This window comes from Lissotriton vulgaris, unplaced genomic scaffold (assembly GCF_964263255.1).
Source record: "Lissotriton vulgaris unplaced genomic scaffold, aLisVul1.2 SCAFFOLD_1009, whole genome shotgun sequence".
Lineage (NCBI taxonomy): Eukaryota > Metazoa > Chordata > Amphibia > Caudata > Salamandridae > Lissotriton > Lissotriton vulgaris.
This window is the reverse complement of record NW_028251378.1, coordinates 312231-335628: the sequence shown is the minus strand read 5'-3', so window position 1 is coordinate 335628 and position 23398 is coordinate 312231. Positions and strand designations below refer to the sequence as shown.

Genomic DNA, 23398 nt, shown 5'->3' with positions numbered 1-23398 from the left:
GAGACGGAACCTTGGGGGAACCTGGTGGGTGATTTTACCCATATTGTTTTATTTTGCGCGGATGACATGCTAGTCTGTGTTCAATCTCCCGGTAAGTCTGTTCCATTCTGAATGCGGCTGCTGGGATCGTTTGGCACAGTTTCCCGCCTTAAAGTCTATGCCCGCAAAACGCTTTTGTTCCCTCTGGGTTGGCTGATTGGGAAACATCCAGATCAACGTCGTACTGTGGGGCTCCACTGGGAGCTGGAGGAGTTTTGGTACCTGGGGATTTGGGTCACGCACTCTGAGGCATAACACAAGTTCAAGAATTTGGGCAGGGTCTTGTCCAACCTTGAGAATCCAATTTGCAATCTGGAACATGCTCCCGCTTTCTGTAATGGTCATGGCTGCCATTGCGAAGATGGTCTTCCTCCCACGTTGCCTGTACCTCGCTCAAACCTCACTTTTCCCACTAGAGACTAGGTTCTTTTGCAAACTGGATAGCCTGTTTTTCTCTCTCTAATATGGACAGGGATGCTCAGCAGGGTGGCATTGTTAGTTCTTAGGAGAGACATGGAGATTTGACAGTTAGCTGTCCCAGATATACAGCTCTACTATTATGCAGTGCATCTGCAGCATGCTGCCAGATAGTTGACAGGGACTAATCATTGGGAGAGACGATTACTGGGGACCATGGTGGGAGGAGACAACTTACCACAGTTACTGAGGCATGGGGGCAGGTCTGCGCACTCTGTTCGTTATTTATTCAAAGCCACAGCTGAGATTTGGGAGAAGGTGGTCCAGAGGGGTCTCCGTAAAGCCCCCTTCAGCAGGTTGCTGCAGTTATGGGATCTCATTGCCAGTCGAACTATAGGCAGACATGCCCATGGAACAATGGAGAGCGTTAGGGAGTCAGATGGCAGGAAATCACTATCCCAGTGAAACATTTATCACCTTTTAGGAAGCTGAGGACTTCTTTGGGGTCAGACCAACCTCTTTCCTATACTACGCCAAGCTAGAGAGCGTTGCGTGGGAGGTGTAGGGTGATTTTCCTGTGGCGCCACAGCCTTTGGAGGTAATTGAAGACCTTAGCATGTGAGGAGAGGGGCGACCTCTAATCACGCTCTTTTACAAGGCCCTCAAAGGTGACATGCATAAACAGCCATTCACAGCGTTAGGTGCCTGGGAGAGAGAATTTGGAGAGCCCATTTCAGATCCTGATTGGTCCTACGCATCAACCTTGTCTTGTAACAACAGATTCAACTGCTTCATTTTCATTTTCACTTTCTACACCGTACCTAAATGGCACCTTTATAAACTGAACAAAATGGACCCCACTGGAGGTGCTATATGTGTGCGCTGTGGGGAGGAGTACGCCACCCTTTTATATCTGGCTTGGAATTATGCCGGGGTCCAGTCCTACTGGGGGCAAGTGTTGCCATGCATTTAGGAAGCCACTGGAATGATGATCCATTAAACGCTACTCGCTTGCTTATTGTTCGTGATGGATAGACCCAGGAGACAGAAGATCACCTGTAAACTTGCTTCATCCATCGGGTGGCTGGGCTCTAGACTCCTGCTGGTGGTTCAGTGGATGAGGGACCTAATGCAATGGGGAGTGGCAGAGGAACACCATATGAGAATGCCACCACTGATGAGGGAGTGGCGGAGGAAATATTGATCTGGGCTCAATTGCTTGCGAAATTCAATGAGGATGGAGACTCAAGCACCGATATTAGCTCTGAAGCAGAGGGGTAATTGTACTGATAGCTATTAGCCCTGCTTTGTATATGGCTAGCGAGAAATGAATGTACACCTCCTTGGATGTTTTGCTTGTTGACTTGGTTCATTCCACAAATTGCTCTACCCATTGTACGTACTGCTTTGCAGCTGTGGCACCTGAAGGGTAAAGCAAATCCATGTCTGTAACCTCCTTTACTTTATACTCGTCGGGATATTATGTGTGCAGCTGAACTCATGCACTGTATGTCTCTTTGTTTTACTTGTATTATTAAAACTAAAAAAAATACAGTTAAAAAACACAAGACTAAGATCTATGTCAAGGGTAGCAGTCTGTGGGACGGCTATAATCACTTTTGTTCCGCCCTTCACATCACTTTCCTCTGCAGTCTCTGTTAAACATTTCTACCCTTTTTCTTCCAACGTCTTTCTGAAATCCTCCTTCTGCATATCTCACAGCTCATCTCTTCCATCTTCAGAACCCTCTTCACTGTCCTACATGTACGTCCTTATATCTACTTCATTTCACCATCCCCTGTACTCACAACACACCCTTTTTGTAAGCACTGCATCTTCTTTCACTTTTGCTCCTTCAATATTTAGACAGCTGTGTACCTCCTTCACACACCTTTGTGTGCAATCACAATTGGCACACAAGGCCATTGCTCTGTGTGAGAGGCTGTAAATTGGTTGAACATATATCCTGGACAACGTTATGATCCACAAACAGGAGTTGTAATAAACTCACACTTCCTTTTGCCTCAATTTCAGAGCTCTGAATTGTGGTCTGTTACGGTCAACCACCCACCCACCACCTCAACTCATACAGACATGTATTGCCTGATTTACAAAGAAAACTTACACTTTCATCTACATTTACGATTGTTTGCTATTCACAAAGGGGTTTAAGAGTAGTATATTTATGAGTGTGGAGTCTACGTCTATTAAAAGGCCTATTTTTTTATGTCCGGAGATTCCCACTTGTAAAGATACTACTCATAAATCCCTTTGTGAACAGCAAACAATTGTAAATGTACACAAAAGTATAAGTTTACCTTTGTGAATCAGGCCCTTGGAGTTTAAAATTACAGTATACACTATACAAGAGTAATATGCTGCACAAAAATAAAACAATTCAGAAAAGGAGGGTGGTGATGGACAGAGTATCTGAATTAAGCAGAACACTCCTACCCAGTCAACAGATCAGGGCTTGATCCATCACCGTTTTTTAGCTCACTGCACCATCCCAGCTCAGAACCTGGCTACATGCAAATTAGTCTGTCCCTGGCCCAGTGCATCATGGGAACAGGGCAGACCAAACTACCAAGCCAATTCTTATACTGGAAAGGAAACAAGCTTCCGGGGACCTGTTTCTGGCATTACAGCCGTCTTCGGCCCAGCTTGCTTGAATCCTGATGGTGCAGTGAGCAAGGGACTCATGTCTGAGCATACCCTTCCACGCTTATGGTGGACAAAACGATTCAGAAAAGGGGAGTGGTGATGGACAGAGTATCTGAATTAAGCAGAACACTCCTACCCAGTCAACAGATCAGGGCTTGATCCATCACCGTTTTTTTAGCTCACTGCACCATCCCAGCTCAGAGCCTGGCTACATGCAAATTAGTCTGTCCCTGGTCCAGTGCATCATGGGAACAGGGCAGACCAAACTACCAAGCCAATTCTTATACTGGAAAGGAAACAAGCTTCCGGGGACCTGTTTCTGGCATTACAGCCGTCTTCGGCCCAGCTTGCTTGAATCCTGATGGTGCAGTGAGCAAGGGACTCATGTCTGAGCATACCCACCATACATTGTGGAGAAGTGTGGCTCAGGGGTTAGAGGCGGCAGACCTGGAGCTTGAGTTCGGCCCGGGACCAGGGTTCAATTCCCCGCCTCGGCGGGTCTTGGGCTCAAAATTCCACGGACTCGATAATTCTCGCTCCGGTGCCTTCTCGACTCACGGGTTCACACTCTGCGACTCTGGGCAATAGCTTGCTTAATCTCCACAATGGCCCCTCGCGGTGGGATGCCTGGCTTTCACCTTGTGGATACCCTGCCAGGGTTATCTCACAGGGGAATACCAGGACGGGTTCCCTAAGCAAGCGCGGAGATGCCCCAGGGTAAGTCGTGCGCTATATAAGTTTCATTCATTTCATTTCATTCCACGCTTATGGTGGGGACAGGGACAGACTAATTTGCATGTAGCCAGGTTCTGAGCTGGGATGGTGCAGAGAGCTAAAAAACGGTGATGGATCAAGCCCTGATCTGTTGACTGGGTAGGAGTATTCTGCTTAATTCAGAAACTCTGTCCATCACCACCCCCTTTTCTGAATCGTTTTGTCCACCATAAGCGTGGAAGGGTATACTCAGATGTGAGTCCCTTGCTCATTGCACCATCAGGATTCAAGCAAGCCGGGCCGATGACGGCTGTAATGCCAGAAACCAGTCCCCGGAAGCTTGCTTCCCTCCCAGTTAAAGAATTGGCTTGGTAGTTTGGTTTGCCCTGTTCCCATGATGCACTGGGACAGGAACAGACTAATTTGCATGTAGCCAGGTTCTGAGCTGGGATGGTGCAGTGAGCTAAAAAACGGTGATGGATCAAGCCCTGATCTGTTGACTGGGTAGGAGTATTCTGCTTAATTCAGAAACTCTGTCCATAACCACCCCCTTTTCTGAATCGATTTGTCCACCATAAGCGTGGAAGGGTATACTCAGATGTGAGTCCCTTGCTCATTGCATCATCAGGATTCAAGCAAGCCGGGCCGATGACGGCTGTAATGCCAGAAACCGGTCCCCAGAAGCTTGTTTCCTTCCCAGTTAAAGAATTGGCTTGGTAGTTTGGTTTGCCCTGTTCCCATGATGCACTGGGACCGGGACAGACTAATTTGCATGTAGCCAGGTTCTAAGCTGGGATGGTGCAGTGAGCTAAAAAACGGTGATGGATCAAGCCCTGATCTGTTGACTGGGTAGGAGTATTCTGCTTAATTCAGAAACTCTGTCCATCACCACCCCCTTTTCTGAATCGTTTTGTCCACCATAAGCGTGGAAGGGTATACTCAGATGTGAGTCCCTTGCTCATTGCACCATCAGGATTCAAGCAAGCCGGGCCGATGACGGCTGTAATGCCAGAAACCGGTCCCCGGAAGCTTGTTTCCTTCCCAGTTAAAGAATTGGCTTGGTATTTTGGTTTGCCCTGTTCCCATGATGCACTGGGACAGGGACAGACTAATTTGCATGTAGCCAGGTCCTGAGCTGGGATGGTGCAGTGAGCTAAAAAACGGTGATGGATCAAGCCCTGATCTGTTGACTGGGTAGGAGTATTCTACTTAATTCAGAAACTCTGTCCATCACCACCCCCTTTTCTGAATCGTTTTGTCCACCATAAGCGTGGAAGGGTATACTCAGATGTGAGTCCCTTGCTCATTGCACCATCAGGATTCAAGCAAGCCGGACCGATGACGGCTGTAATGCCAGAAACCGGTCCCCGGAAGCTTGTTTCCTTCCCAGTTAAAGAATTGGCTTGGTAGTTTGGTTTGCCCCGTTCCCATGATGCACTGGGACAGGGACAGACTAATTTGCATGTAGCCAGGTTCTGAGCTGGGATGGCGCAGTGAGCTAAAAAACGGTGATGGATCAAGCCGTGATCTGTTGACTGGGTAGGAGTATTCTGCTTAATTCAGAAACTCTGTCCATCACCACCCCCTTTTCTGAATCGTTTTGTCCACCATAAGCGTGGAAGGGTATACTCAGATGTGAGTCCCTTGCTCTTTGCACCATCAGGATTCAAGCAAGCCGGGCCGATGACGGCTGTAATGCCAGAAACCGGTCCCCGGAAGCTTGTTTCCTTCCCAGTTAAAGAATTGGCTTGGTAGTTTGGTTTGCCCTGTTCCCATGATGCACTGGGACAGGGACAGACTAATTTGCATGTAGCCAGGTTCTGAGCTGGGATGGTGCAGTGAGCTAAAAAACGGTGATGGATCAAGCCCTGATCTGTTGACTGGGTAGGAGTATTCTGCTTAATTCAGAAACTCTGTCCATCACCACCCCCTTTTCTGATTCGTTTTGTCCACCATAAGCGTGGAAGGGTATACTCAGATGTGAGTCCCTTGCTCTTTGCACCATCAGGATTCAAGCAAGCCGGGCCGATGACGGCTGTAATGCCAGAAACCGGTCCCCGGAAGCTTGTTTCCTTCCCAGTTAAAGAATTGGCTTGGTAGTTTGGTTTGCCCTGTTCCCATGATGCACTGGGACAGGGACAGACTAATTTGCATGTAGCCAGGTTCTGAGCTGGGATGGTGCAGTGAGCTAAAAAAACGGTGATGGATCAAGCCCTGATCTGTTGACTGGGTAGGAGTATTCTGCTTAATTCAGAAACTGTCCATCACCACCCCCTTTTCTGAATCGTTTTGTCCACCATACGCGTGGAAGGGTATACTCAGATGTGAGTCCCTTGCTCATTGCACCATCAGGATTCAAGCAAACCGTCCCGATGACGGCTGTAATGCCAGAAACCGGTCCCCGGAAGCTTGTTTTCTTCCCAGTTAAAGAATTGGCTTGGTAGTTTGGTTTGCCCTGTTCCCATGATGCACTGGGACAGGGACAGACTAATTTGCATGTAGCCAGGTTCTGAGCTGGGATGGTGCAGTGAGCTAAAAAACGGTGATGGATCAAGCCCTGATCTGTTGACTGGGTAGGAGTATTCTGCTTAATTCAGAAACTCTGTCCTTCACCACCCCCTTTTCTGAATCGTTTTGTCCACCATAAGCGTGGAAGGGTATACTCAGATGTGAGTCCCTTGCTCTTTGCACCATCAGGATTCAAGCAAGCCGGGCCGATGACGGCTGTAATGCCAGAAACCGGTCCCCGGAAGCTTGTTTCCTTCCCAGTTAAAGAATTGGCTTGGTAGTTTGGTTTGCCCTGTTCCCATGATGCACTGGGACAGGGACAGACTAATTTGCATGTAGCCAGGTTCTGAGCTGGGATGGTGCAGTGAGCTAAAAAAACGGTGATGGATCAAGCCCTGATCTGTTGACTGGGTAGGAGTATTCTGCTTAATTCAGAAACTGTCCATCACCACCCCCTTTTCTGGCACAAAAATAAAAGCTAGAGAAAATGTGATGGAAAAAGCAAACCATTTTAGGGAATGCAAGGTTAAGTAAAACTTGTGAAATGTAAACAGGAGCTACATCGCTGACATAGAAAAATTTAACTGTTGTTACTGCCCTGTTATAGGCCACCATTTGGAGTACGGTCATGGTAGTCCTAGGTTTGTTTGACTGACGTCAGAAGGCATTATGGGCATTGTACCAAAAGAAAGGAGTGGGCGGGAAGTCCATTGTCTTATTGTTTTCTCCTGTCGCTCGAATGGATTCTAGACATACTGGCCATAAAGAAGACTTCATTAGAGGTCAAGAGAGACCTCAACACTAGAGGACTTAAATCTTCTGAGGGCCTTCCATACAAGGTGAAAATAGACCCCAAAAGCAAAAACAATACGTCTTTATCCAAGTCGAGGCCTGTACAAGATTCCTGAGCATCCCGGACACCTAGGTAGGATGACACATTTTCTCAAATTGCTGCGATGCTGATGAATGCAGCATTCAGGGTGCTGGTCGGCTCTCATATTAGTTTGTTCCGACTTTTTATGAAAGTTCTCTTGGAAGATGGTCGTTCAGTGGTGGTGTGTAACGGCAGTGTATGTAGTTTTATTTTCTTTGTTTTTTCACAACTTTCTCGTCCTACAACCTGACGACGTCTGCATGTTTCAAATTGAGTGTTAATGTCTAAACTGGTGGATATCCAAACACAAAATTGTGTTTCTTATTTATGAGCCATATTGGTGCTTATTTGTGTTGTAATGACAGTGAGAATGTATTTTCACCTCTGTCATGGCCGCTCCTTAATGAGCTGTTTCATGTAATCCAGTAGATGTTGAATATCCTTTAAATAATGACTTTGTCTGGCTGCAAGGGACGAGGGGTGGGTGCAAGGACTTGACTGAGCGGTTATTGGCAGAGGACCATCACATGGCAGGAGTACAAACTGATGATAAGGTGAGGAAAGATTTGCGGGACTGGAGGCAAATCAAGAGGAAACTGATTAATGATTATTTTAGTGAGGAACAATCTTCTCGATGGGTGTCGAAAACACCCACCATCTTGCCGTAATATCAGATTTGTAAACGTTTTTTAAATAATCTTTCATCTGCCCCTCAGACACAGAATTTTCAGATTTCTAATTTTTTTTTATTAAACCCTGTCAATCCCGATTATTGCTAGATTCACAATGATTAGTGTGTTTTTTATTTTTTCCTTTTTGGAAAAGCAATACAATTGTTAAGAAACCTTGCTACATAGAAAGGGGTGGGGTGGCTGCATTTCTTTCTTTTACCACCTGGTCAGCTGCCATCCAGACAGCGCCGTTAACAAAAGGAGTTCTGGGTACTTGGGTTGTAGAACATTTATGAGAACTCTCTGCCAATGGTTAACGTCAACCTTTCCAACCAAGTTTGATTGGTCAACAGTCTGTTTTGATAGGGATTCATTTGTGGACATGCCAAAGTCTTGTATGGTTTGATCTCCTGTGTTCTTAAGGCAGGCATCAGGCGAATTACACTCATAGTATCGGGGTGAGGTGATTTGGGGGGGCGAGAAAAAGTGTTGCATATGTAGGTACTGGACTAAAGGAGAAAAAAACATGTATGTAAGTGTTCGTATATTTCAAGGTAGCTTGTACAGTGCATTTTATATCAAGGGCGTTAGCCATTTTTAGGTTTTGCCTGGCGAAAACGATGCGAAAGCATCGTTTCGCTAGGCGAAAACCTAATGAGTATAGTATGGGGGCTGGGAATCTGCCCCTGTCTTTCATTGGCTAGCTCCATAAATGGAGGCTAGCCATTGGAAGACGGCTCTGTCCGTCAATCCCGACCAGATTCGGGGGCGTTCCCGAGAATTTTTGGCTTTTGGCGACGTCACGCTACGTCAGCCAAAAGCCAATTCTCGGGAACGCCCCCGAATCTGGTCCGGCATTGACGGCACCCAGAAGACACAGGTGCAGCTCATCAACAGGATTGGGACAGGCGCAGCTCATCAACAGGATTGGGACACGCGCAGCTCATCAACAGGATTGGGACACGCGCAGCTCAGTAACAGGATCTTGCCAATCCCTCTGCGTGCATGGACACATGCACCTCATCGACATAACCTGGGCACGCGCAGCTCACCAACAGGGTACCGGCATTACCCTTGTGCACGCATACCCCCTTTTTCCTATGGATACCTGCACAAAACGGTACCAGTTCAAATCACTCCTCACTAGCTGTCGCCATCCCTCCTCGGTTCCGCGCACAAAGAGCATTACGCCAGCGCTACCTTCACTGCTTCAAAAGATTACGGCCTGTCTCAAAGTTACTGACGATGGAACTTCACTACTCCGCTTCACAGGCAGCGCAGCAGCCGCATCAAATTTACCCTCCACTTCACTCTTAGACCGTCATCACATCCCGGCATCCGCTCAGAGCGATCCGCGAGGGAGCCCACTCCTCGGGAAACTTCGCCGCCCGCCTGCCTGAGCTAGAGACGGGCCGCCGCGCTGCCCGCGGCGACCCGGAAGTGACTAGCCGGCCAGCCAATCCTAGCGCGGCCGGCCGGAAGTGCCCGCCCCCCCGCAGCCTGGGGGAAGAAGGAAAACGGCAGCCCAGGAGAAGAAGTATGGCGGCCCACGCGGGGCTCCCGTGGCCTGGAGGGAGCCCCGGGAGAAGCGGAGGACGTTGCCGGTCTCCCATGCTGAAGAGGGAGACCGGAGAAGTGCCCAAGAGATTGCCGCCGTCTCAAGGAGCCCCCGCCAGGACGGCGGCCCAGGAGAAGAAGTATGGCGGCCCACGCGGGGCTCCAGTGGCCTGGAGGGAGCCCCGGGAGAAGCGGAGGATGTTGCCGGTCTCCCATGCCGAAGAGGGAGACCAGAGAAGTGCCCAAGAGATTGCCGCCGTCGCAAGGACCCCCCGCCAGAGTGCCCGGTAAGTTAAATGGGCTACAGAGCGCAGCAGCACCACCACCAGAGGCTTGGGGCTCGGAGCCGCACCATGGTGGACCTGGGCGGCTGCCCTAGGAGGCACCTCTGCGAGCCCCTGCCGCCCCCCGCCCTGCTCTGCTGGGCCCTGCTGCTGCTCTGCGCCCCGGAGAGCTCCGCGCTGGCAGACTTCTCAGGTAAGACCCTCTCTGCTTCCCAGCCTGTCCTCTCCCAGCCTGCCCTCTCCCAGCCTGCCCTCTCCCAGCCTGCCCTCTCCCAGCCTGCCCTCTCCCAGCCTGCCCTCTCGCAGCCTGTCCTCTCGCAGCCTGTCCTCTCGCAGCCTGTCCTCTCGCAGCCTGCCCTCTCGCAGCCTGCCCTCTCCCAGCCTGCCCTCTCCCAGCCTGCCCTCTCGCAGCCTGCCCTCTCGCAGCCTGTCCTCTCGCAGCCTGCCCTCTCGCAGCCTGCCCTCTCGCAGCCTGCCCTCTCGCAGCCTGCCCTCTCCCAGCCTGCCCTCTCCCAGCCTGCCCTCTCCCAGCCTGCCCTCTCCCAGCCTGCCCTCTCCCAGCCTGCCCACTCCCAGCCTGCCCACTCCCAGCCTGCCCTCTCCCAGCCTGCCCTCTCCCAGCTTGCCCTCTCCCAGCCTGCCCTCTCCCAGCCTGCCCTCTCGCAGCCTGCCCACTCCCAGCCTGCCCACTCCCAGCCTGCCCACTCCCAGCATGCCCTCTCCCAGCCTGCCATCTCCCAGCCTGCCCTCTCCCAGCCTGTCCTCTCGCAGCCTGCCCACTCCCAGCCTGCCCTCTCCCAGCCTGTCCTCCCGCAGCCTGTCCTCTCGCAGCCTGTCCTCTCGCAGCCTGTCCTCTCGCAGCCTGTCCTCTCGCAGCCTGCCCTCTCGCAGCCTGCCCTCTCCCAGCCTGCCCTCTCCCAGCCTGCCCTCTCCCAGCCTGCCCACTCCCAGCCTGCCCACTCCCAGCCTGCCCTCTCCCAGCCTGTCCCCTCCCTGCCCTTTCCCAGCCTGTCCTCTTCCAGCCTGCCCTCTCCCAGCCTGTCCCCTCCATGACCTTTCCCAGCCTGTCCTCTCCCAGCTTGTCCACTTCCAGCCTGCCCTCTCCCAGTCTGTCCCCCCCCTGCCCTCTCCCAGCCTGTCCCCTCCCTGCCCTCTCCCAGCCTGTCCTCTCCCTGCCTGTTGTCGTGTCCCGGTGGCAGCAGGCAAGAGCGTGCACTGCGTCCCCGAAGTAACAGCCCTAAAGCAAGCAAGAAGTACGCCCCCCTCCCACCACTCCCTGTTAGATAGTGGAAACTGTCCAAACTGGGGTGCAGACAGCCCCTCTCACCTTTCGGCCTGGTAACACTGCACCAGCCGCACTACTTCCCTACGGACCGTTCTCCACTTCAGCCCCGTCTAAATTACAATTCCTGCTTGTGACCCTTTTGCCTGCTTGTGCTGGTTTTCGTGCCCCTGTTGCCTGCTTGTGCCTACGTGTGCCCCTGTCGCCTGCTTGTGCCTCCGTGTGCCTCTGTTGCCTGCTTGTGCCTCCGTGTGACCCTGTTGCCTGCTTGTGCCTCCGTGTGCCCCTGTCTCGGTGTGACCCTGTTGCCTGCTTGTGCCTCCGTGTGCCCCTGTTGCCTGCTTGTGCCTCCGTTTTCGTGCCCCTGTTGCCTGCTTGTGCTTCCGTGTGCCCCTGTTGCCTGCTTGTGCCTCCGTGTGCCCCTGTTGCCTGCTTGTGCCTCCGTGTGCCCCTGTTGCCTGCGTGTGCCTCTGTGTGCCCCTGTTGCCTGCTTGTGCCTCCGTTTTCGTGCCCCTGTTGCCTGCTTGTGCCTCAGTTTTCGTGCCCCTGTCGCCTGCTTGTGCCTCCGTGTGCCCCTGTTGCCTGCTTGTGCCTCCGTGTGCCCCTGTTGCCTGCTTGTGCCTCCGTGTGCCCCTGTTGCCTGCTTGTGCTTCCGTGTGCCCCTGTTGCCTGCTTGTGCCTCTGTGTGCCCCTGTTGCCTGCTTGTGCCTCCGTGTGCCCCTGTTGCCTGCTTGTGCCTCCGTGTGCCCCTGTTGCCTGCTTGTGCCTCCGTGTGCCCCTGTTGCCTGCTTGTGCTGTGTGGGTGTCTGTGGAAGGCTCTGTGTGGCTGTGTGTGTGGGGAGCTTTGTGTGGCTGTGTATGTGGGGGGCTCTGTGTGGCTGTGTGTGTGGGGGGCTGTGCGTGGGTGTGTGTTGGGGGGCTCTGTGTGTGTTTGTGTGTGTCATTTGCGAGAGATAAAGCTAGTGGCATTGTAATGCCATTTATTTATGTTAAAAAAAAACATAAATAAAAATAATGTCAAGAGCAATGCCAATAGCTCTAACTTTAACAATGGCAAAACCATTGCATTGTAAATGCTTGTTCTAATTTAAAGGTATATTTTGAAGAAATCCATTCACAATATGAAGGGTGGGGGGGAAATCTGAATTCACTGTGTATATTGGGCAGCGCAGGGGACTGCCAGCCAATAAGAGCTCTTGATCTTTCTGGGGAAGGGTCAATACCGTGTTGACCATAGTGTCCAGGGACGTGTTTCTTGGTAAATGTTTGACTGGGAGTTAGCCAGCCCGATAATCCCAGTGAACTCCTTTATCTGCTCATATGGTACTTTGAGCAATCGGCAAATCCACCGGGTTAAACTGTAGGCTATTAGAACAATTCCCTGAAAATTCAAACCTATTTAGCAGTAAATGAGTAATGAAGCTCAGCCGTGCACCTGTGAGGAAGCCACCGCTGAACTCTGTTTACACACTGTGATAATAGATCACCTGAGTGACTCTGAACTGATAACGGGTTTATGCAGTGTTGGCATAAATTAGTCAGTTTAACTTGCAAAGTCAAGCTTGCCTGTGAAATGCTTAATGAGTTGTTTTGATCTAGAGGTTAAATAGCTGATCAGGGTTGTAATCCACAGCTGCCGCATTTGACTAATTAAAATCTCCCTGTGCCTCAGAGTGTAAATATATTTAACAGAAATATGCAAAAATCCAGTGACACCAATTATGGCGATGGTCACTATTGAAAGGGACCCGTTAGTGCCCTGCTACGTAGTAAAAATCCCGGTAGTTGGGGCTCAGAAGGCCTTTCGTAGCCGTGGGCCCCGGTGCCACTGCACGTTACACACAATGGAATACTGCGCCTGGTTCTACAGTGCATGATTTGGTTCTGTCCAGTTCTATTTTGACACCTCCACCACGCATGGATTTCTGCATTCCGGATTCAACCAAGAATGATGGGCAAAGTAGCAACCTTTAATGTGAAACTAGCAAGAGAAAGAGATCCTTTTAGTGACCGAACTGTCCAACTTTGAACTAAAAAAACCTGGGATCTGCCCAGCTTCCCTGCCTCATAAAATTGTTACATTTGGCAAATATTTTATGTTACCGAGCCTCTTGTGTTTTTTAATTGTAAGAAATGAAAATACCTTCAAATATCCAAGTTTAGGATGTGTGCTGTACCAGTGTTTTGATTTAATAGATAATAATATTGCTCCATCTAAGAATCATACGTGATTTGCCCCTTAGTTCATGTGAGACTGGGGACCGGGGTTGTGTCTGTACTGCGGGGTTGTCGAAAAGATTCGCACACACGGGCTCTCTGGGTAATGCAGGTTTTATTGCTTTGTACAAACGACGTTTGCGAACAGGCACTCTATAGAATGGTAGGGGTGGGTCCGCCTCCTCCGTCCTGGTTCGTCCTCCTGTTGCTCTCCTGTCCCAAGGTCTCCTGGGTGTCGTAGGCCTTTTCCCTGCCGTCTCGCTGGTCGCTTGTCGCAGGTACCCCAGAGAAAAAGGAAAGAAACAAATGTCCGTCTCAGTACAGGTGCTGGGATGAACGACTCTCAGGGAAGGGAGTGAGGGGAATCACACGTGCAACCTCCAACCTAGTATGTGGGACGTGAACCCTTGTGAAACCTACAAGGGTGTGCAGGGGTGCTTTCTTTTTAGGCGGGCTTCCCTCGTCTACTACCTCCCCACGCTGTGTTATCGGACCGTACCTGGGTGAGCCACACTTCCGTGTTAGTGTGGCTGGGCGATGCGCGTCCCGCAGAGCCCCCTGGCTTCCCGCGGTAATCCACCTCAGGGTCGCTGTCAGGTCCCGCCGCCTCCTTCCCTGTTCGGATCGTCCTGTAGCACGGCCTCGTCTCCGATTCCGTCCGGCTCCACCTTCCTGATCTTTCTCCGCTGTCCCCGCCGTGCCGGTGATCCCCTTGTTGATTCGCCTCCACCTCCGTCCGACTCTCTCCGTCCTCCTCGTCCTCCGATCTCCGATCTTCCTCCGTCCTCCGCTCGTCTTCTTCCTCCTCCGTCCACTCTGCTCCGCTGTCTCTCCACTCGCTCCACCAACCTCCAACTCCACCTCCGGGTGACTCGCACACCTGGCTGGACTCCGGAACGGGCTTTACGTCGTCAGGAAGGGTGTGGCGCCAGTCCGACTCCGCCCCCTTAAAGGAGTAGTCCCGCAGGTGTACAGCTCCAGGCCGTCTCCGTACTACGTCGGGGGTATTCCAGGCTTCTGTATTCTGGGAAGAAAAGGCAGACACATTACTAGGCATACCAGGGGGGCCCTCGTCGGGGTCCCCCGCGTCACAGTTCACCAATAGCATTGCTGTCAGGATGGGGGAGAAGGCAGGAATGTTTTACAATGATCACTTTTAATAAATGCCAATTTAATGCAGCAATATATTCAGATGTACTAAGGTGAAAGACTTCTACATGTGAAAGAAATACAGTTTTTAAAATTCGAAGAATTTTTATCATATTTGTACAAGATGCTGTTTGTATGTTTTACATGCCAAATACTTTCATGGCTGAGTTGGTGAGGATCTGGCTCAGATCTTCCTGTTAATTTGCTCAAGTTTCTTGGTAAATAATTTTGTGTGTCCCATCCATTGTCCATCAGTAAACAAGTTTCAAACGTCCTATGACTGGAGAATGGGTTGTTGTTCAATTTGTATGTGTCGAGGGACGGATGTGGATATTAGTCGAACTGTCACGCTCAGCCATCTTCTCCTTCATTACCCACCCCTCACGCCAACACCCAAACATTTTGCCGGTCAGTCACATTGGGGCAGTTGGCCTGAACAGCTGTGAACACAGAATAAAAAGATAGATAGAATTTTTATTGGGGCAAGTTTTTTAAAACCATCACAATATAAAAACCACAACCAAGATAAAACATATAAAACTGTGCAACAGACCATGCATGGCTTAATCCTGCGATAGATCTATCAGCACTCAACTCTGTCAGGAACCAGATCCATCAAAGTGCAATACTGTCCTCATAAAATCAATAGAACTATCAAAAAAAGACTAAAACAAGCCTACTCCATACACAAAAAGTTTGTCAAATGATGCAAAAATAACAACCTACTCCATAGACAGAAGGTTTTTGGACTACCACGAGAACTTTAATGAGGGAATGTCCAGTAAATAAATTATTGTTGCTACGGTGCGCCAAATAAAATCCTCCAACAGCATCTCAGCAGCGTGTCCAATGACCTGAGCATAGATTCAAGCGATAATTTGGATGGGACACCAGTGACCTACTAAAACCACTGCATTTTGTCTAGGGTCTACTAATCAGATTCAATAAAGGGAACAACATGTCCCCCCCCCCCCCACCCCCCCCCCCAGCCCATTAAACCTTGTTCCAAGACCAAGGCAGTAGGCCCTAAGTTAAGTAATACTGCAGTCAACCTAACAATGCTGTAAAAATATGTTATTCAAATACAACTACCTACAGTTATCGCTATTAACCAGAATATGGACGTCTGTTGAAAAAAATAATATAGAAGTAGTCAAGGCACTCAGTGTAGGACTATAAAATGAATAACTCTTCAACCGTGAGGGTAGTGAAGGACTCTCCGACGATAAATTCAGTAGTTTTTTAACTTCTTTGAGGAATTTCACACATGTTACGTTAAACGTTACGTTAAAAATATTTGTACCGCGCACGTTCACCAACGGTTTCATGGCGCTCACATCTGGCCGATAGCTGTGGGTTCACAACACTCAGACATACGAAGATAGCCATATTGCATTGTCTAATGCCAAGTTTTCGAAACAGAGGCTTCAACCAGAAACATCTTACATTTTTCAAGACACATATTATGTAGGCGAGACTTTCCTTCTAACAATTGCTGAGGCGGCAATGCCCCTCCGTAGACCCACATAGACTAAAATGAACATTCCAGCATTTCATGCAAATGATGCTGTGGCCGTAGGTAACATCAAATGAGGGTCGAGTAGGTGCTTTAGATAAGGCAGCCCCCTGCCTTTGGAAGGGTAAGGGTTGTGAACTCCCTACTTTGCTGTGGAGCTCTTCACTGCATCTGTACATGGAAAAGCTTGCAAACATGACTTCTTACTAGGAATTTTTCTGTGCATGCTATGTAGTTTAGCACCAAAGGTTATTTTGCATCCAAGTGTGTTTTGGCTCCTACAAGATTTTCATGTCTCCTGATGCTGTTGCACCCAAAGTGATTTTGCATCTAAAACTGATGGTGCCGCTGCAAATTCTTTTTTTTCTCCTGAACGGGATTATGCTCGTAAATGTGATTTTGCAAATAAATGTGATTTGAGCACCTAAACATTTTCCACATTGTACTGAGGTATACTTTTTATACCCAATGGCTCATCTTTGTAATGCCTTTGGGGCTGTGCTATGCAATCTCCCTTGGCTTCACAGAGCAGCTGCTAAATACTGAATCAGCCTCTGAAAATTAATTTCCTACACATTTTTCATGTGATCTTATTATGGTCACTCAACCATAAACGAAAAATTAATTTCAAATTAGATTTGCGGATGCATGTAAGAAGACCTTGGAGGTGATATCCCATAATACCCCCAAATAACACCAGCATTGAATCCTGTTGCCCACAGGGAAACCCTAAACAGTGGCAAGGATCTAATAGCCACATGCATCAAGCTAAAAACCGGTCGCAAACGGGCAGATTCTCAGAATCTGCCCCTTTGCGGCCCCTATATTTGCATTTGGGATGCATCATCCTAAATGCAAAAAATCGAAATTTAAGGAATCTTCAAATTGAGATTCCTTAGATTGCGATTGTATTTAAGGAATCCCAAATTGAGATTCCTTAAATGCAATGCATTAAAGTAAAAAAATTAGCGATTTCGCTAATAGGAGTAGCAAATTACCATGAAGTTCAACTTCATGGTAATTTGCAAAAACTTTGAAAAATGCACTTTTGTGCATTTTTCAATGTTTCATGTTGCGCACACACATGCCCTAAGGGCATGTGGTTGCGCAACATATGTGCAAAGATCAATTTCAGGGGTGCAACAGGGTGTCCTTTGGACACCCCTGCACCCTTGAAATTTCATTCTCAATTTGCGATTCACTAATTGCGATTCGCAAATTGAGAATGTTTTCCCATTCATTCCTATGGGTCTATAGGCCCATAGGAATGAATGGGGAGGTATTCCTTAATTGCGACTCACAATTTGTGAGTCGCAATTAAGGAATATTAAGAAATTGCTATTTTTTAGCGATTTCTTCATGCATAGCCTTTTGCTAATCCTTATTTTTAAGCGAATCCTTATTTTTCGCTAATAAGGAATCGCAAATGGCATTGTTGATGTATGTTGGCCATAGTCTCAAACTCAGCTCCTTTGGTTTGACATACTTCTCATTCAGTACTCTAAGCTTTATATTTCTTCTCAGTCTCCAAGCACAACAAACCCTTACAGGGTAAAACCAACCATCTCATATCACTATAAGCAGAGGTGGTGTCTTCAATGAACCCCCCAAAATGACAGGCATTGTCTCACAATAATTATTTATTACTTATTCGGCTCTCAACATGTAACCAAGTCAAGCTTTGTAATTATGTTTAGTTATCCCTTTTTAAAATGCGATGATATACATGATTACTGTTATGCTTTTGGCAACCCGGAGTCCCTAATGGAGTAAAAGTATCCACAGTGTGAGGGACTTTGAGGGTTATGTGAATCGCCTCTTCCTATCACATTGACACCTACGCACAAGTGATAAAACCAGTAACTCACTGCCACACTGTTGTCTTTTACTAATTCCACAGCTCTGTTTTAAGCATGATTGCTGTATTGGTACCATAAGATATAGTAAAGGCTCCTTTTTAGTACAGCCTACACCTCCCCTCAGATATCAAATCAGGCCCCCAGGGGAAACCGTCACACAGTTTGAAGACCTCTGCATTAGCCTGTTTACAATTGTGAAGGTCATGTTCCAATTCAAAGATCTCAAACTTCCTATCTCCACCACTTTGTGTGAAGTGTTGAAAGTTGTAACATTTTCTACAATGGCTCGTACTTTAACACTGGTAACTCACCTATCATATCTACAGGCTATGACCATTCGCACACCTTCCTCCGATCCCTAGTTTCCCATTGATCATCGACACAGCTCTTAGGGAATAGACGAAGGTCGTATAATACCAGCATAAATCAAGGCAGTCTAGAACATAGCTATTTCTACTCTTACAGCTACAAAATTACGGACCAAACCCAGAACCCTCCCAGTAGCCACCACTGTTTCTCAGTACAACCCTCCTCTGTAAGCCAAAGTTCAGGTTAAGTTCACCTGCACCTAAACAGCAGCGCTCTAGCTGACTCTCTCTGCAGAATGACTAGATTGTCCATGGGCATGATTCCCAAGAGAAATGTGACTACTCTCCTCAGTTACAGCCAGTGCATCAAACTGAAAGTGAATCATCTGCATGAAGTACAAAGTCAGTAACTACTGTTCATAGCGCTCTCTCCAAGATATGCACTCTCTTCCCAGATGTTGCATATGACTCAACACACTCCCGAAGAAGACACCATGCACACAAACCCCAGTGCCGAGGGGAAAGAGAGGAGGACACACACACTTGCACGCACGCACACACACAATCACTCACTCACCACATCCACTAAACCAAATACTTTATGGTAACAGACCCCACAACACGTCCTGTTACCTCAGTCTCCAGATGCCTATGTAGATTCCCCATTTGACTCATGTACTGAACTGTTACCTTCCTTTCCTTCAACTTGTAAAGTGCTCTGATATCCTTCAGGATCAAGTTCGCTCTATATAAAATTTTCTAAACAAATAAAATGGACATCATATAGACCAAGATCAATTTGCCAAAGCAACCTCAAAAGACTCACCTCCTCACAAACCAGTGACCCATCTAGTTACATCACATCGAAGCTGCCCTCCTTAACTGTAGGCCTGCAGTCGCTAATAAAGCTTTCTTATCTGCTACCATCCAGATCAGTGACCTTGATGCTATTGCACTCTCGGAAGCCTTGTTCTGTTCATCCTCTATAGTTCTATCATACCATTAGGATACAATACTCTCCACCTCTAAGTATTAAAACCGTGGGAGGGTGCCTTTATCCAAAAGGATTGTTTTAGGTGCAAACTGATTAATACAATAAACCTCTCCTCTACCAGTGCTACACTGTCAAGATCACAAACATGCCTCTTAAACCACTTATACTGAATATTCTACAGCATGGACCTGGCAGCATCAATAGTTTTTGATGTCTCCTTGATTATGGCTTAGATCAAGCTGCCTCGTCATGTGATCAGACTTTTCTGCTAGATTCCACCCTTCTATGGGGAAAAAGGCGAAGAAGAATTCATATCCATACTCAACCCATTCAATTGGATAACAAACATACTATAACATAGCACTTTTGCTACACACAATAAAGGCTCTACCCTGGACTGCATTTTCATAAAGAAACACCACGTACACATTTCTAATCATCTTAGGATGGATTGATCAGGCCACTTCTTCATTCCTTTCAAAATCCTGACCATATCATACCTCGAAACATGTCGACAGGATACTAGGGATTATAATTACATAAGTTATTTTCCCCTTTTATTAACCCCTTTTTATCCTTGCCAACTGGGAGCAGGAATATAAGTTTGGCTCACTAGTTAGGTAAATTTTAAATATCACTTACACCACTCCCCCTACACTGCACTACACATATCCTGACAAAATAAGTGCTCCTACGTAACTCCGAAAGTCACAGCACGCCCCAAGCAGTAGATGCTTGGGATGGCCCCAATGATTAAGCATGTCACTTAGGGGCAACCCTGGGTGAATGAGGGGACTCAAGAAAATACATTTTCTTTTCGGTTAATAGAGGTTGCTTTCCATCCAATTGATGAACCACCCGTATGTCCTTGGCTAGGTTCTTTTGATCCGTCATCCACGCATCCTTTTTGCTACACTTTGAACACATAGGAGGGTGAACCTAGCCCAATCCTCCTTCTCCCCCTGTTTTTGATTGATATTATAAAATATAGCAAACACAATAAGATGAGGACTGAGTGCTGAAACTTTTCAGACACGCCCAGTCACAGATCTGGGTTAAATCCATCATTCGTTTGTTCATCACATCACCCCAGTTTGGACCCAGCCATATGCAAATCAGTCTTAGGCCTGTTCTTCATGGGAATGGTCCAGCCCGAACTGCCAGACCAGATCCTCCCTGGACCGGAAAAAAGAATCCTGGGACCAGTTTCAGGGTTTCATCCCTCATCAGCCAGGCTAGCTTGAATCCAGTGGCAAGTTGAGCAAGGGACCCACTTCTGGGCTTACCCTGGCCACTCAGGGCGAACATAGCAGACACAACAAGATGATGGACAGAGTGCTGAAACGTTTCCGACACTCACCCCCGTTCACAGATCTGTGTTAATCCATCATCGTTCTTCTGCTCACTAATCCCCCCCCCCCCCCCCGTTTGGACCCAGCCATATGCCAATTAGTCTTGACCCTGCGCCCAATGGGAACAGTCCAGCCCAAACTGCCAGTCCAGGTCCTCCCTGGACCTGAAACCAGCATCTTGGGACCAGTTTCGGGGTTTCACCCGTCATCAATTAGGCTAGCTTGAATCCAGTGGCAAAGTGCGCAAGGGACTGCACTCTTATAATTGAGTTTCACCCCACCTTGAGGATTTCTAAGGTCTTAAGCAGTAACAGCCTTTACTGAAAAACACTTTTAGAATGCAAAGTAGAACTCAATCTATTGATTGTACCTTTGATATTAAAATGTATTTATGTCACCTTCACTTTGGTCCCTGTGAACAATCTGTGGTCTCCCCTTATGAATATTGTGTCTTCCCATTCACTACATAGGTATTTGTGACACACACTGGGGTATTAGGTCAGTGGGAGAGAAATAGGCTGCAGTTCTCTTTCTGGATGGCCTGTAGGACCTGGATGGAATAACTTATGCCAGGAATGTGCCAGTAAGAGCCCTGCAAGTCTGGGCCAATGTGTGTTACATGTTAGGCCACCAATGAGTCATGCATGTCAGGGGCACATGTGAGCAACATGTAGGCCAAGTCGCAAGTCCTCTGAAAGGACATTAGGACTAATGTCCAGTCAGTCACCTGTTGCCCAGTACCTTCAAAAAGCTGGTAAATGTGGGTCCAGGTCAATCACTTGTCAGAAAATTGCGACTAAATGTTGGTACAAATATAGCTTACATGGACCTTTAAGACAGCTGAGCCGAGTGTTCGTGAATTCCTTATTAAGAAGGTGACTCAGGAAGGCCAGTAGGCTGGTGCAAAGTCAGTCGCCGCCGAACACAGTCATTTACAAATATCACATTTTACATATAATATGCACTCACCATTCATACCAGAAAATGTGGTTTCTTTTAGACTTTTGGATTACACACAGAATCAAAGTAGTTCGTCTTTTTCCAAATAAACTTTCTCAGTGTAGGAAATAGGACAACATTTATTAACCATCCAGAAACAGGAATACACTGAAAACGCACAAGTGCGATTACTGTCATGTTAAAAGCCAGTTTTAGAGTAAGTGATGTAACTGCATGTTAGGCATGTTTTTAACCTAGTGTCACTGCAGTTCAGCATGGCAGCACATGGCCAAACCAATGACATTGGTTCATGTCAGGATGGCAGGAAGTAGTTAAAATGTTTCCACTTCATTTAATTATGGCGGACACCGAGGCCACTCTACGTCAGTATGGCAAGAAATAGTTAACCCTTGATGCCACAACATGTTACTATGGCTTGAGGTTGTTAAGCTAGCATGGCAAAAGTTTGGTTGAGCTACTGACGCCCCCAATGTTAATGTGGCGAGAAGTGGTTTTCTGTGTTCCACTTCAAGAAGGTATTGATAGAAATTGATTAAATCATGTCAGACTTGCTGGAAGCAATGTCACTGCATGTATGGCATAAAGTTTCATTAGTCATGCCTCATGCCACTCCGTTCAGGTCTTGGGAAGACATCTCTAGATTGTGTCAGTCTAAACTGGAATTAAACAAATTGTAAATGTTGCTGTTTACCAGTCTGGAGCGAACAGCTTGAATAACTGTTGTATGCAGGTGTGGCTAGGTGCTTTGCTTTCTCAGCCCTTACAAACTGTTATATCCGTTTCTCCTCATCTGTTATTAAAAAAAAAATCTATCTGTTTCAAATAAAAGTTAATCACTGTCCATAACAACACACGCTTATGAATGACAAGAATGGCAGTATTGCTTGATTTGTGTGTTATTTGGTTTTATCTTTTTTTATATAATCACTTTGTGTTGTAGTATTAACTCTGTTACCCCACAGTATCGAGGAAATAACGAGAATCCGTTTATTTCTGTTCAAACTATGTCAGTAAGGCTATTATAGGTTGCACCCTTGTATGGCACCATTATCTCATTAATTTTTAGCAACTGAATTTAGGGTACCTAATGCCTAACTTAGGTGGTGTCTGTGAAAAGGAACCTTTTATCTACTTGTGAGGTTAATATAGACCACAGAGACCGTACTTCACTGGTTATTATTTTTTTACTTCTCTTATATGTAGTGAATTAGTCACTATTAACACTTTTGAATTATTTCAAAATATAAAAAAAATCTTTAAACTGTACAACAAAGGCATTCTGATTGTTTCCCATGGCAATCACCCTGTGAATTGTAAGTCTGTCTTGAGTGTACTCTCTTTCTTTTGGTATCATTCTTTGTCCTCGGAAGTGCATCGATTGCAGCACATAAGGGACTATTTTATATTTTAAAACTACAGTAAGCCATTGCACTTCCTATCACAATATATTTATTTATTTTTAGAGTTTTATATATCCTTGTCAGACTTGAGCTCTGAACACAATACCTCTTTTACACTGCAGCACGAAGTGAAGTACATTGATATGTATTATAAGATAATGATTTTAATTCAGAGGTGTGAATACATAATGTCCTGCCAAATGAAGCTTCCTTTGACTTCTTGGTATTGCTTGTATGTGAAAAAAAAGTTATACATGTGGCATACATTTCTTGTAAATCAGTATTTATTAATGTACAAATGGTACTAGCAGTTGACAGAGCCAATGATAAGATAAACACATGCAATACAATTACGTTTCAACAAATAGTTTTTTTTTATTTAACCAATGTTATTGTTTTAGAGGAACATAAGAATATAGCAAGCACCACATCTGATACCTCCCGATTGACAAAGAAAATATAATAGTATAACAGAATTAATAGCAATCCACTGCTACCCCTCCAGAACAGTTCGCCACATGAGAACTACAGCGGACCTAACCTAAGTGAACAAACAGTTTTAATGAATCTTCAGATACTAATACAATCAGCATGAAAGACATAAATAGATATAGCAATCTTTTATTTGTGCAT

The 23398-nt window shown here is 47.0% G+C and overlaps 1 protein-coding gene across 2 annotated transcripts in view; it reads left to right on the top strand.

Moving 5' to 3' along the window:
* Window positions 1–23398, top strand: part of GRTP1 (growth hormone regulated TBC protein 1) — a 679757-nt gene that overhangs the window by 376307 nt on the left and 280052 nt on the right. The window lies entirely within an intron of this gene.